The sequence below is a fragment of the Chanodichthys erythropterus genome, chromosome 15 (genome assembly GCF_024489055.1).
Source record: "Chanodichthys erythropterus isolate Z2021 chromosome 15, ASM2448905v1, whole genome shotgun sequence".
NCBI lineage: Eukaryota > Metazoa > Chordata > Actinopteri > Cypriniformes > Xenocyprididae > Chanodichthys > Chanodichthys erythropterus.
Genome location: NC_090235.1, coordinates 1,942,501 through 1,955,440, shown reverse-complemented (window position 1 = coordinate 1,955,440; position 12,940 = coordinate 1,942,501).

Below are 12,940 nucleotides of genomic sequence, written 5' to 3'. Positions count from 1 at the left end.
GGCATAACCTCAATAAAATAGCCTATCAGATGGATCTAAAGATCACTGATATGTTGCTCTAATACTGAAAGGAATGTTTTGGTGGAGACAGACAGTGTTCATTAAAGCAGTCAGGAAATGGCTCACAGAGTAAACTTTAATTGCCCTTTAAAATGATATCATACACACACAACCCCCTGACATAGTACTGTATGTACCATAAATAATAGCCTGAAATAGTTTGGGACAAAAAATGAAGATGAATCGGACAATTAAATTGGTTCCATGTGTCAAGCAGAGGACAGTTCCCAAAGGATCATGGGCAGAAGTGTCATATAAAGTAGGTGTTGAATGATCTAAAGGGTTCCGTTGCCGTAATTGAGGCGATTCATCAAATGATTAATCAATGAGCACTAAAAATGCTGAATTTGCTGTTATCATTCTCGGATCTCGTGTAACAGCTGAAGTCATCTGATTAAGACCTTGCTTTTTGTAGATGACATACATTTTTTTCTATGTTGGTGCTGTCACCTGATAATGAAACTACATTTTGTTGTAGAATTTGTAATATTCTGGTTATACTGTTTTATAAGTTGTTTTTTTCAAATGTATACATGATGATTGTGCAAGTCAAGCTGCTCTTATAGTGTATAAATGGTTATGCTGATTTTCCAGTAGTTGGTCAAACACTAGCATTTTTTTCTGTTTCCTGGCAGAAAAAGGTCAATGTTCAGATCTCACTAGCTGCCTTTGTGACCCACTGTGTCACAATTACAAGAGTCTGCTACTGTAATTGCGGACCCCGTGGGGCCTGATGTAAGCTGCAATAATTGGACTCAAAAGAATATAGACCTCATTTGATAATAATGCAATTCAATATTAAATGTAAGTTTACAGCAATGCCTGGAGGCTGAAAAAAGGCTTGAAAAAAATCTTATCTTTTTTCAAAATCTTTTTGTATTTTGCTCCAGGGCACTGATAAATCAGATAAAACTGCATATGAGATCAGACTGTTATAATAAATATACATTATATATCAAAGTCTTCCTCATTTTGTATTAAGCGTCAACAATAAATCAATAATAAACGAAAAATAAATTGTTAGTGATTCTTCGAGGCTTGTAATAAAATTATATTATAGGTAAATTGAATAATAAAATATTTGTTTTACATTTAATCAATATAAAAGTTATTGAACAAGGTTTTTGCTCATCAGGATTTAAGTAATGATTTATTAAACTGAATATTCATGTGTAAATGAGGATGATTCAGATAAAAGGGCTTCTCAAGAAAGCAGCTTCCATATCTCTAAAATTTCTTGGCTCATTTTAGTAACCTTTCCCTATAAGAACAAGTAAAGTATTGCCACGTGTGCTCAGCACGCACAAAGATTGCAGGGTAACAAACAAACAAAGAGTTTTTATTATTAATAATCCAAAGGCACTCCGAAAGAACATTCAGGGGATCACTGGGAGAATAAAGCGAACCAAACTATATACTTAAAGGGTTAGTTCACCCAAAAATGAAATTTCTCTCATTAATTACTCACCCACATGTCGTTACAAACCTGTAAGACCTTTGTTCAGCTTCGGAACACAAATTAAGATATTTTTGATGAAATCCGATAGCTGTCTAACTCCTCAATAGACATCAATTTAACAGCTACTTTCAAGGTCCAGAAAGGAAATAAAGACATTGTTAAAAAAAAAGTCGACATGACTACAGTGGAGGCTTCTGTGTTTACCTCCGAATGCTGGCTCAGTATTGGCCGAAGATGTAACACATGAGCAGCACGACACATGCGTGTGATGCTGACGCAGGAGACGGCCAATACTGAGCCGGCGTTCTGACCTAGAACCTGGAAGCGCTGAACATAAACAACGTACCAGAATGACACAGAACAGAAGATATTGTTGAATAAAGTCGTTTAATTCATAAAATTAAGGTTGAATCACTTAAGTTACGTTAACTACTTTAAGTAGTTTACTTTAGTACCTTTCTGGACCTTGAAAGTGGTTGTTAAATTGCTGTCTATTGAGGAGTCAGAAATTCATCAGAAATATCTTAATTTGTGTAACACAGATTAAGATATTTAAGATACCCTTATGGGTGTGGAATGACATGAGAGTGAATAATTAATGAAAGAATTTTTGGGTCAACTAATTCTTTAAAGGTGCCCTAGAACGCTTTTTCACAAGATGTACTATAAGTCTAAGGTGTCCCCTGAATGTGTCTGTGAAGTTTCAGCTCGAAATACCCCATAGATTTTTTTTATTCATTTTTTTAACTGCCTATTTTGGGGCATCATTAAATATGCGCCGATTCAGCGCTTGTCCCCTTTAAATGCTTGCGCTCCCCGCCCCCCAAGCTCACAACTCTAATACATTGCATAAACAAAGTTCACACAGCTAATAGAACCCTCAAAATGGATCTTTACAAAGTGTTCGTCATGCAGCATACCGGATTATGTAAGTATAGTATTTATTTGGATGTTTACATTTGATTCTGAATGAGTTTGATAGTGCTCCGTGGCTAAAGCTAACATTACACACTGTTGGAGAGATTTATAAAGAATGAAGTTGTGTTTATGAATTATACAGACTGCAAGTGTTTAATAATGAAAATAACGACATGACTCTGATTTCCGTGAAGACAGTAAGAAACAATGGTAACTTTAACCACATTTAACAGTATTAGCAACATGCTAACGAAACATTTAGAAAGACAATTTACAAATATGACTAAAAATATGATATCATGGATCATGTCAGTTATTATTGCCCCATCTGCCATTTTTCGTTGTTGTCCTTGCTTGCTTACCTGCATAAAGTCTGATGATTCAGCTGTGCACAGATCCAGACGTTAATACTGGCTTGTCTAATGCCTTGAACATGAGCTGGCATATGGAAATATTGGGGGCGTACATATTAATGAGCCCGACTGTTACGTCACAGTCGGTGTTATGTTGAGATTCGCCTGTTCTTCGGATGTCTTTTAAAGGTGCCCTAGAACTTTTTTTAAAGAATGTAATATAAGTCTAAGGTGTCCCCTGAATGTGTCTGTGAAGTTTCAGCTCAAAATACCCCATAGATTTTTTTTAATTCATTTTCTTAACTGCCTATTTTGGGGCATAATTAGAAATGAGCCGATTCAGGGTGTGAGGCCCTTTAAATCTGGGGCTCCATGCCCCAAGAGCTCGCGCTTGCCTTAAACAACATAAAAAAAGTTCAAACAGCTAATATAACCCTCAAAATGGATCTTTACAAAGTGTTCGTCATGCAGCATGTCTAATCGCGTAAGTATACAGTGTTTATTTTGATGTTTACATTTGATTCTGAATGAGTTTGAGGCTATGCTCCGTGGCTAACGGCTAATGCTACATTGTTGGAGAGATTTATAAAGAATGAAGTTGTGTTTATGAATTATACAGACTGCAAGTGTTTAAAAATGAAAATGGCGACGGCTCTTGTCTCCGTGAATACAGTAAGAAACTATGGTAACTTTAACCACATTTAACAGTAGATTAGCAACATGCTAACGAAACATTTAGAAAGACAATTTACAAATATCACTAAAAATATCATGTTATCATGAATCATGTCAGTTATTATTGCTCCATCTGCCATTTTTTGCTATTGTCCTTGCTTGCTTACCTAGTCTGATGATTCAGCTGTGCACAGATCCAGATGTTCTGCCCTTGTCTAATGCCTTTCATAATGTACGGAACATGGGCTGGCATATGCAAATATTGGGGGAGTACAATATTGGGGGTGTTATGTTGAGATTCGCCTGTTCTTCTGAGGTCTTTTAAACAAATGAGATTTATATAAGAAGGAGAAAACAATGGAGTTTGAGACTCACTTTATGTCATTTCCATGTACTGAACTCTTGTTATTCAACTATGCCAAGGTAAATTAAATGTTCAATTCTATGGCACCTTTAAAGAAGAACTAACAAGGAACAACTAAAACACAGGGCTATAAATACAGGGTAAGAACAAAGGAAACCAAACTAGACACAGGTGAAACTAATACGTAATTAAACAAACAAGGACATAGTAACCAAGGAAGCAGAAACTAAACAGAGCAGGGAAACAGGAACTAACAGCAACAAAACAGAATGTAAAAATAATACATGTGCATTAATGTCTGCCCACTTTTTCATCTGCGTTTGTTCCGGAAGTATTTTTTCCATTAATTTTCGTAAAAGCATTATAAGCCATTAATCAAGCCAGTCAGCTATGAAGTGAATCATAGCACTACAACTTTGATTTGAAGGAAAAAAAAAAGACAAAGGTACAAGACTGTGTTTAACGGCTTTGGTGAGGCAAAGAGCTACAATCCTATGAAGCATAACTGAATTAAAAATGGAGAAATATACAATTTCTCATTTACAAAAGTTGATTGTATATATAAAAACAATATATTTTAAGGTTATCGCAAAATATAATTTGCAAAATAAATTCAATATTTTGAGAGAATAGGGAGATCGACTCGATTACATCCTTCGCAGTGCCTCATGGGAGTGGGCGGAGCTAAAGAGATATTTTGGTGTGTATTGCTTTAGGTGCGTTCACGCGGCTTCGTAATTCCTGTAGTTACAAGATTCTAGCTTGTAAAAAGCGTTCACGTCCTCCTAGAGCTCGTAATTACAGCTTGTAAGCTGGGAGTTTTCTGAAAGCTCCCAGATGTACCACGTGGCCGCTGTACCACCTGACCGCTGTAGATTGATTTATTAGGCGTTGATAGTGGTGCCATGGAAACGCATAATTCCACAAGGACCAAAAGGACGTGAACAGCTCCGAATTTAACGTCACGTGCTGTCATTTCAAGATTCCGGTAAATACGAGGTGACGTGAATGCAGCTTTTTTTTCCGACTCTCTACTTGGTGTAAAGGTGCGTTCACGCGGCCTCGTAATTCCTGTTGTTACGAGATTCCTGCTTGTAAAAAGCATTCACGTCCTTGTACAGATCGTAATTACAGCTTGTAAGCTGGGAGTTTTCTGAAAGCTCCCAGATGTACCACATGGCCGCTGTAGATTCATTTAGGCGTTGATAGTGGTGCCATGGAAACGCATAATTCCCAGTCAGAGGACGTGAACAGCTCCGAATATAACGTCACGTGTTGTCATTTCAAGAATCCGGTAAATACGAGGTAACGTGAACGCAGCATAACTTTCTGTACAACATCATGGGTAATGTAGTTTTTCCACCAGGAATTCCTGTTAAACATGATTATTTTAAAAATGAGCTGAAATAATTTGGGCTGCATGATGGCTTCAGAAGTAGCAAATACCATGGATTTACGTAGCTCAGAGTAGGTCTGTCTTTAAAGGTTTTATAAGTTATCATTAAAAATCATTTTCCCTATGGAGAAAATGAATGGAGTTTTTACTTCCGGAACCCGACTGTTGCACTCTAGAGTCAATAAAACGGAACATAAACCTGACAAGTATGCTATGTATTGTAGTGTACTAGTCAGCTCCGATTGGATATAAAAATAGGTGTGAAATGAGGAGTTCATCCTTGAGGATTTGTGGAGATGATGTTTTTCATCATGCTTCATGGTGTTATATATTCATGTATTCCTCTGACAGGTAGTTCATAAGACCTGTAAGTGTGGCACTGTGTGAAACATGAAGTACATTATCCTATTAAAATTCAGAATGAAGGAATTACATCCCAGAGACCACCGAACAAATGAGACACGTGGTCATGCAGGTCAATTCATTCTCTCTCTTCTTCTTTTTTCACTTTCATTCACACATAAAGCAATTCAGACTCAGAAACCTGGCTATGCTGAAGAGCATTTTTTCTTCTGTTCATCTGTGGCAGATACAGTAAGACATTGCACAAACAAAAAGATCAGCCAACTTTAAAGCATATTACAAATTGGCCACATGACAGTTTTGAAAGTTACTTGTGTTTTAGCAAATAAATCAAATCGGAGCCACTGTGACAATGTTTTCAGCCGGCCGAGAATAATGGTCAGGAGACCATAGCAGGTTTCTTTCCATAGGCTCTCTCTCCCTCATCATAAAGCATCACATCAGTGTACTGCTCTCTAAACAGCTCTGACGACTGCAACAGAAAGCTCTTGTTGAGTCTTTACTGCTGGTTTTCTATCATGTGTTCACACACGCACACACGTCTGATTCACTATTCTTGTAGGGACACTCCATAGACGTAATGGTTTTTATACTGTACAAACTATATTCTATTATCTAACCCTAACCCTAAACCTACCCATTACAGAAAACTTTCAGCATTTTTACATTTAAAAAAAAAAAAAAAAAAAAAACATAATTCAGTATGTTTATTAATCCATTTCCCCCATGGGGACTGCTGGCTGGTCCAGCATCTCAGGTTTTACTATCCTTGTGGGGACTATTTGGTAATATAATGTAATGTAATATAAACCTGAGCACGCGCGCACACAAACACCAAGCACAACCTTTCCAACAAGAGATTTCCAATAATGTCAATCAATATGTTCTGAATGATAAAGCAAAATTCTGGGTTCAGTATGTTACCAGCAATGTGTGAAATTTGGCATAGAATGCCTAGGGAATATATAGAATGCTTGAAGTTTGTAGGCAAAGTATGAAATGGTTTATATTTCACACATTTTCTAGGCATTCTATACAATGTCAAAGGGCCAGTCGGCTTGTCATTCTGTATAATACCAAGACAATTTATATAATGACCAAAAATGGTTCTTCATGGCATTGCTGGAACCTTTATTTTTGTAAACCTGAACACTCAAAATACTTAATTGGTTTGACAAACCAAAATTAGTTCAGTTAAATTAACTGCTATGAGTATTTGGAACTTTCTTTTTTTGTATACAGTGTAAAGTAAATAACTCATTTGATTTGCAAGAACTCAATATAAAAAAGTTAATTAACTAAATATTTTGTGTTAATTGCTATCAAAATGTATGATTTAACTCAGTACTTCAAGTTAGGAGCAATTAACATGCATGAGTACTACAAACTCAAAACTTGATAGTTCTGCTTACTTAAAATTTGGAACATCATAGCTCAAAAAATTTGATGTAACTGATTACCTTAAATTTTTGGAGTTAGCCCAACTTATTTGGGTTTACAGTTAAGTTAAAGGGTTAGTTCACCCAAAAATAAAAATTCTGTCAGTAAATACTCACCCTCATGTTGTTCCACACCTGTAAGACCTTCGTTCATCTTCAGAACACAAATTAAGGTATTTTTGATAAAATCTGATGGCTCAGTGAGGCCTATTGACAGCAAGATAATTAACACTTTCAGATGCCCAGACAGACAGTTTGCGTGGGTACAGTGGTTTAACCTTAATGTTATGAAGTGATGAGAATACTTTTTGTGCGCCAAGAAAACAAAATTACGACTTTATTCAACAATATCTTATGATGGACGATTTCAAAACACCACTTGAAGCTTCAAAGTTTTACGAATCTTTTGTTTCGGAGCATGTATCAAACTGCCAAATTCACGTGATTTCAGTAAACAAGCTTTGTTACATCATAAGTGTTTCGAAATATTTTGAAATTTCAATGGTTCGCGTGACTTTGGCAGTTTGATATGCGCTCTGAACCACTGATTTGAAATAAAAGATTCATAAAGCTTCATGAAGCAGTGTTTTGAAATCGCCCATCACTAGATATTGTTGAATATCTAAAGTCGTTATTTTCTTGGCTCACAAAAAGTATTCTCGTCGCTTCATAACATTAAGGTTGAACCACTTTAATCACATGAACTGTATTAAATATGTCTTTAGTAGCTTTCTGGGCACTAAAAGTGTTAATTGTCTTGCTGTCAATGGAGGCCTCACTGAGAAATTGGATTTTATCAAAAAAAAAAACCTTAATTTTTGTTCCAAAGATGAACAAAGGTCTTACGAGTGTGGAACGACATGAGGGTGAGTAATTAATGACAGAATTTTCATTTTTGGGTGAACTAACCCTTTAAGCTCAATCAACAGCATTTAATATTAATATTTATTACCACAAAACATTTTTTGACTCATCCCTTGTTTTTCATAAAAAAGTTAAGTGAAGGGGGAATTTTTTAAAAGCAGAAATATGAAACTTATAATTTTATAAAAGCACTTACATTAAATCTTCTGCTTAAAAAATAAACAATTCTTATATTATTTGACCTGTAATGCTGCTTAAACAATAATTCAGGGTTCACATTTTATCTATCTATCTATCTATCTAGGGATATATATATTATATATCCCTATATATATATATGTATATATATATAAATATATATATATATATATATATATTTATATACAGATATATATATATATCCCTATATATATATACACACACTCACACATACACACCATGGATTGGTTTGATGGTTTAACCTTGAGGATATAAAAAATGAAAAGCGGCCAACAAATAGCTCTCCCTCAGGTCCAGTAAGCTATTTGAGACCAACTACACTAGTCTCAAATCATTTTGCATACATCCAGAGTTCATGCAGTACTTGTAAATCTTCAGGCCACAGCAACTCAAGACGTAGGCCTATACAGGTGTTTTGTTGATGTGCTTGTTATGCAATACTTCTGTCTACTGACACAGGCCATTTTCTGTCTGTCCCCTCCTTCGTTTAACCTTTCTGTAAACCTCCCAGAGACGTTTGTGATTCCCGATATCTCCCCCAACCAGGAGAGAACACCTCTTTGTACACAACTTCCCCATTTTAATGTGCTTTTAAAAGGCTTTTCATATCATTCACACAGCAAGTGGCTCCCTTCTGCCCCCAGAAACTTGAAAAGGAAAAGGATGACAGAAGACAGCCTTGCTTTCTGCACCACGAGCAAAAAAAAAAAAATCACCCAAAAATATTCTTCAGTGAAGACGGCGACAGCGGCGGTGATGATGCTAGAGCCAATTTAGCTCTCCCGCTGAAGCCCTTGAGCCCAAAGGAGGGGTGCTGAGGTGATTGACGACCAAAGCACAGAGCGCGCGTCGTTTTAACAATCGCACGAGACGCTCACGAAGCAATTTCTGCACTGCCAGAGTCCATACGAGCTGAGTTTATCAAAACGTCTCAGTGTGTTGTAGAAGGTCTGCATGGAGATGGAGACCGAGCATCTCAACATATGTTGGCTATTATTATCAAAAGAAACAAGTTAGTGTTCATTAGCCTAGTGTAGCATTAGCCTACATGAGAGATTACCTTGCAAATGCTATCAAAATTATACTTTTTAAAGCTCTAAATATTAATTCAAGAGTGCTACTATTGTTTAAAGTCAACATGAAATCCAAATTGACAACTATTTTTTATGGAATACTGCAGTGTTTGTTAGCTAAATGATTTATCCATGCACATAATTATTATTAGTCTAATTCATGTGCCCTTGTAGTCTTTAATTAAAATAAAATCATCTCCGGTTGGACAAAATCAAGCCCCGCCCTACATTTTGTACATATACATATAGGCTACACATTGTGTGTGTGTGTATGTAGGCTATGTAAGTACACTGTCAAAAAGTTATATGTTGGCTAGGAATATACATATGCGTTTATGCAAATACATAAAAATATAAACGTGGACGTGGCTCTATTGACTTGAACCATTGCAATTCATCTCTCCTTATAAGATTGGATCAGGTCGAGCATAAATGGATTCACTCGGTGTCATCTCTGAACAATGAGACCTCGCGCTCCATCTGACAGCTCTGTGGAAACACGGGCGGTTTAAGCAGCCGGCGAGCCACGGGAGAATCACTTCAGCTGCTGAAGGCCATTGATCTTCTCCTGCTCCTCTCTCTCTTGACGAGAGTGCGAGGAGCTCTCCAGAGAAACACATTTTCACAGCCATTCATCACCACCTGCAACGTTAATGTGTTACATGTGAACACGCGCACGCGAAAGTTTGTACATTGCACGCGCATAAATATAGTCGTTTAAAAATATGGGACAGCACATATTTAAAAGCTGCAGTAAGCATTTTAGCAATACCATGCATAAAATTGCCCTTCTAGCTGACAGATATCATTTAAATAAGTGTCCTGAGAAAAATGAGAAATTGGTTCTTTGACAGCCTCTATAACAGAAAAAAAGAACAGAATTTGCATACTTCATTCTACTCTATAAGCAGTGTTCACACTAAAAAACGCAGATGTAGTGCACTACAAGTACCTAAGTGGACTCTTTAAAGTGACAGTTCACCCAAAAATAAAATTTCTGTCATTAAGTACTCACCCTCATGTTGTCCCAAACCCTTAGGATCTTCAAAACACAAATTTAGATATTTTGATGAAATCCAAGGGTTTCTGATCCACACATACGCAGCAACATCATTGCACCTTTTGAGGTCCAGAAAGGTAGGATAGTCAACCTGACTACAGAGGTTCAAACTTAATGATAAGAACTGACGAGAATACTTTCTGTGTGAGAAAACAAAGCAAAAATAACAAATTTATTTAACAATTTGAACAGTTGTCGTATGCAGATAATGTAGTGAACACACACTTCTCACATACTTCAGAATCTCAACAAAAATAGTAGGTCATCCAGGTACTTTTCATGTACTGTTTTATGAATACTATGAATTCTTGACATTATACTATGACATTCTTCTAAGCTCACATATTCGGACACAGGGCTGGAGACGGAACAACAATAGATGCCTGCAATGATGAGCTTGTGTGAGGGGAGTCAGCGAAACGCGCAACTAGATTAAAAGAGCACAAAGACATTTTAAAAGTTGATAACTTTTGGAGAGAAATAGCGCAGACATTGGACAAAGATAAAACTTGCTAAATCATGCAATAAAATGGGATATTTGAATAGCTGTACTCATATGCCAAACACTGGCGTCAAATCAGAAGAAGTATACTTAGGGCTTTAATGGACATGTGCATGTTGCTGCCATTGCCAAGTCCAGAAGACCACAAGTAAACATGAAGTGTGCCATGTGGGACAGGGCCTAAGAACTCAACATAACTGCATTCCCTACATCATTGAAGGGGAGGGGCTAAAGGAGCTTAAAGGGATAGTTGTTCACCCAAAAATGAAAATTATCCCATGATTTCTCACCCTCAAGCCATATCCTAGGTGTATATGATGATCTTCTTTCTGACAAACACAATCAGAGATACATTTAAAAATATCCTTAGTCCTACAAGGTTTATAATGGTTGAGAAAAGGGGGGGGGGGTGCATTTTGAAATCAAAAATAATGCATCCATCCATAAAAAAAAGTAATCCATATGGGTTAATGAACGCCTTCTGAAGTGAAGCGATGCGTTTTTGTAAGAAAAATATCCATAGTAAAAACTTTAGAAATTCAAAAAACTTGCTTCCAGCGGACGACCTTACACAAGTTGATTTGTGGAGGAAGATATATATATTTATAAGTATTACCTGATGCACAACATAATGGCGAACACGGAAGCGCAGCAGATAGAGCAAAACAAATCAGCGGTCACGGATTGTAAGTCTAAAACGATAATTTTTAAAGAGAAATGTTGGAGGATTTCGTTATAAGTGGAGCTTAAATTTGTTTCACAGCCCTATTTGTTTGAACCACAAGAGGCGTCTAAGCATACAATACTCCTACATCCTGCATCACACGTCGCGTCAGAGGATTATTCATTTGGCGCAAGTCTACTTGCGCATTCTGTGTATGGTCATTCGCCAGAAGCTAGTTTGATAAGAGCACAATCACCTGCTGGGCATTTCTGCCTGACGCACTTCCGCCAGTGCCGTTTGGACAGCTGCAGGGTCATCAGCCGGGAGCCACCCTTCACCGATGTTTCACTCCTTTAATCCCAGAACATTTCTAGGTGGTGGAGCAGTGGTAGGGACGTCTCCCTACCACCCCCTGCAGCTGTCCTAGGATCCATTTTCCCCCCAGGCATTGTTTTTCTTGCGTAGCCAAAGCCAGTAACTTCCCTGTTCCGCTTCTTCTGCCATATCTTTTAGGGCCTTCCGCAGGTGTGGGCCTCTGATTCCGATGGTCTTAAGGAATCGCTGGGTGGAGCTTCCTGTGTAGCCTCTGCAGCCGACTTCCACTGGAAAGGTGTAAGCTTTCCACCCAGCTTGTTGGCATTCGGATGTGAGCTCTGCATATTTCTTGTTTTTCCTCTCAAATGCTGCTTCTACTCCATCCTCCCACGGCACCATTAGCTCTGCCATGATTACGGATTTTGTGATGCTGGACCAGATGACAATGTCTGGATGGAGTGATGTTGTTGTGATCTGCTCTGGGAACTTAAGTTGGCGGCCATGGTCAGCTCTCAGCTCCCACTCCCCTCCTGCTGACAGAAGGGATCTGTCACAGATGGTGCTGCCAAGTACCTCCCCTCCTTTCCTAACAAACCGGATGGGCTGATGTTGTTGAGTTGGTCTTATTTGCTTTGAGCCTGCGCACCTCGATGACTTCCGCTAACTTCTGCAGGACTCTGTCGTGGCGCCACCCATAGCGACCCTGAGTGAGGGCTGTTTTGCAACCAGAGAGCACATGTTGGAGGCTAGGTAGAGTTCTTCTGTGCCATACCATTGATGTAGGTTTTGTGGGCTCGGAAGGGTATCATAAGTGGCCCTGATCAGGAAGCTTACCCTTGCTTGAGGCAGCTTCCACAGGTCAGCCCATGTGATGGTTCTATCAATCACCCCCTCCCATGTTGTCCATCTCTCTTGCTGGGATTGGCTCACAGCTTTGACTCTGTAGCCTTCCTCTTCCTCCTTCACCACCTCCAGGACTAACATCCTTTTTCTTTCTGCTTCTGTTGCCTTAGACCACATCTTGGCTGAAGCTCCCCAGCCGAGGCCTGCTTTGCCATGCCGAACCATTCCTACGACCTCCTGGTGTTTCAATCTGGTCGTGGCCTGCTGCACTGCCTGAGATGCGACCCATTTTCTCCCAGTACGAACCTTGACTTTGGCATTTTGTATTACAAGGTCAGGAAAGTCTTTCAACTCTAGCACCAGTTGGACCTTT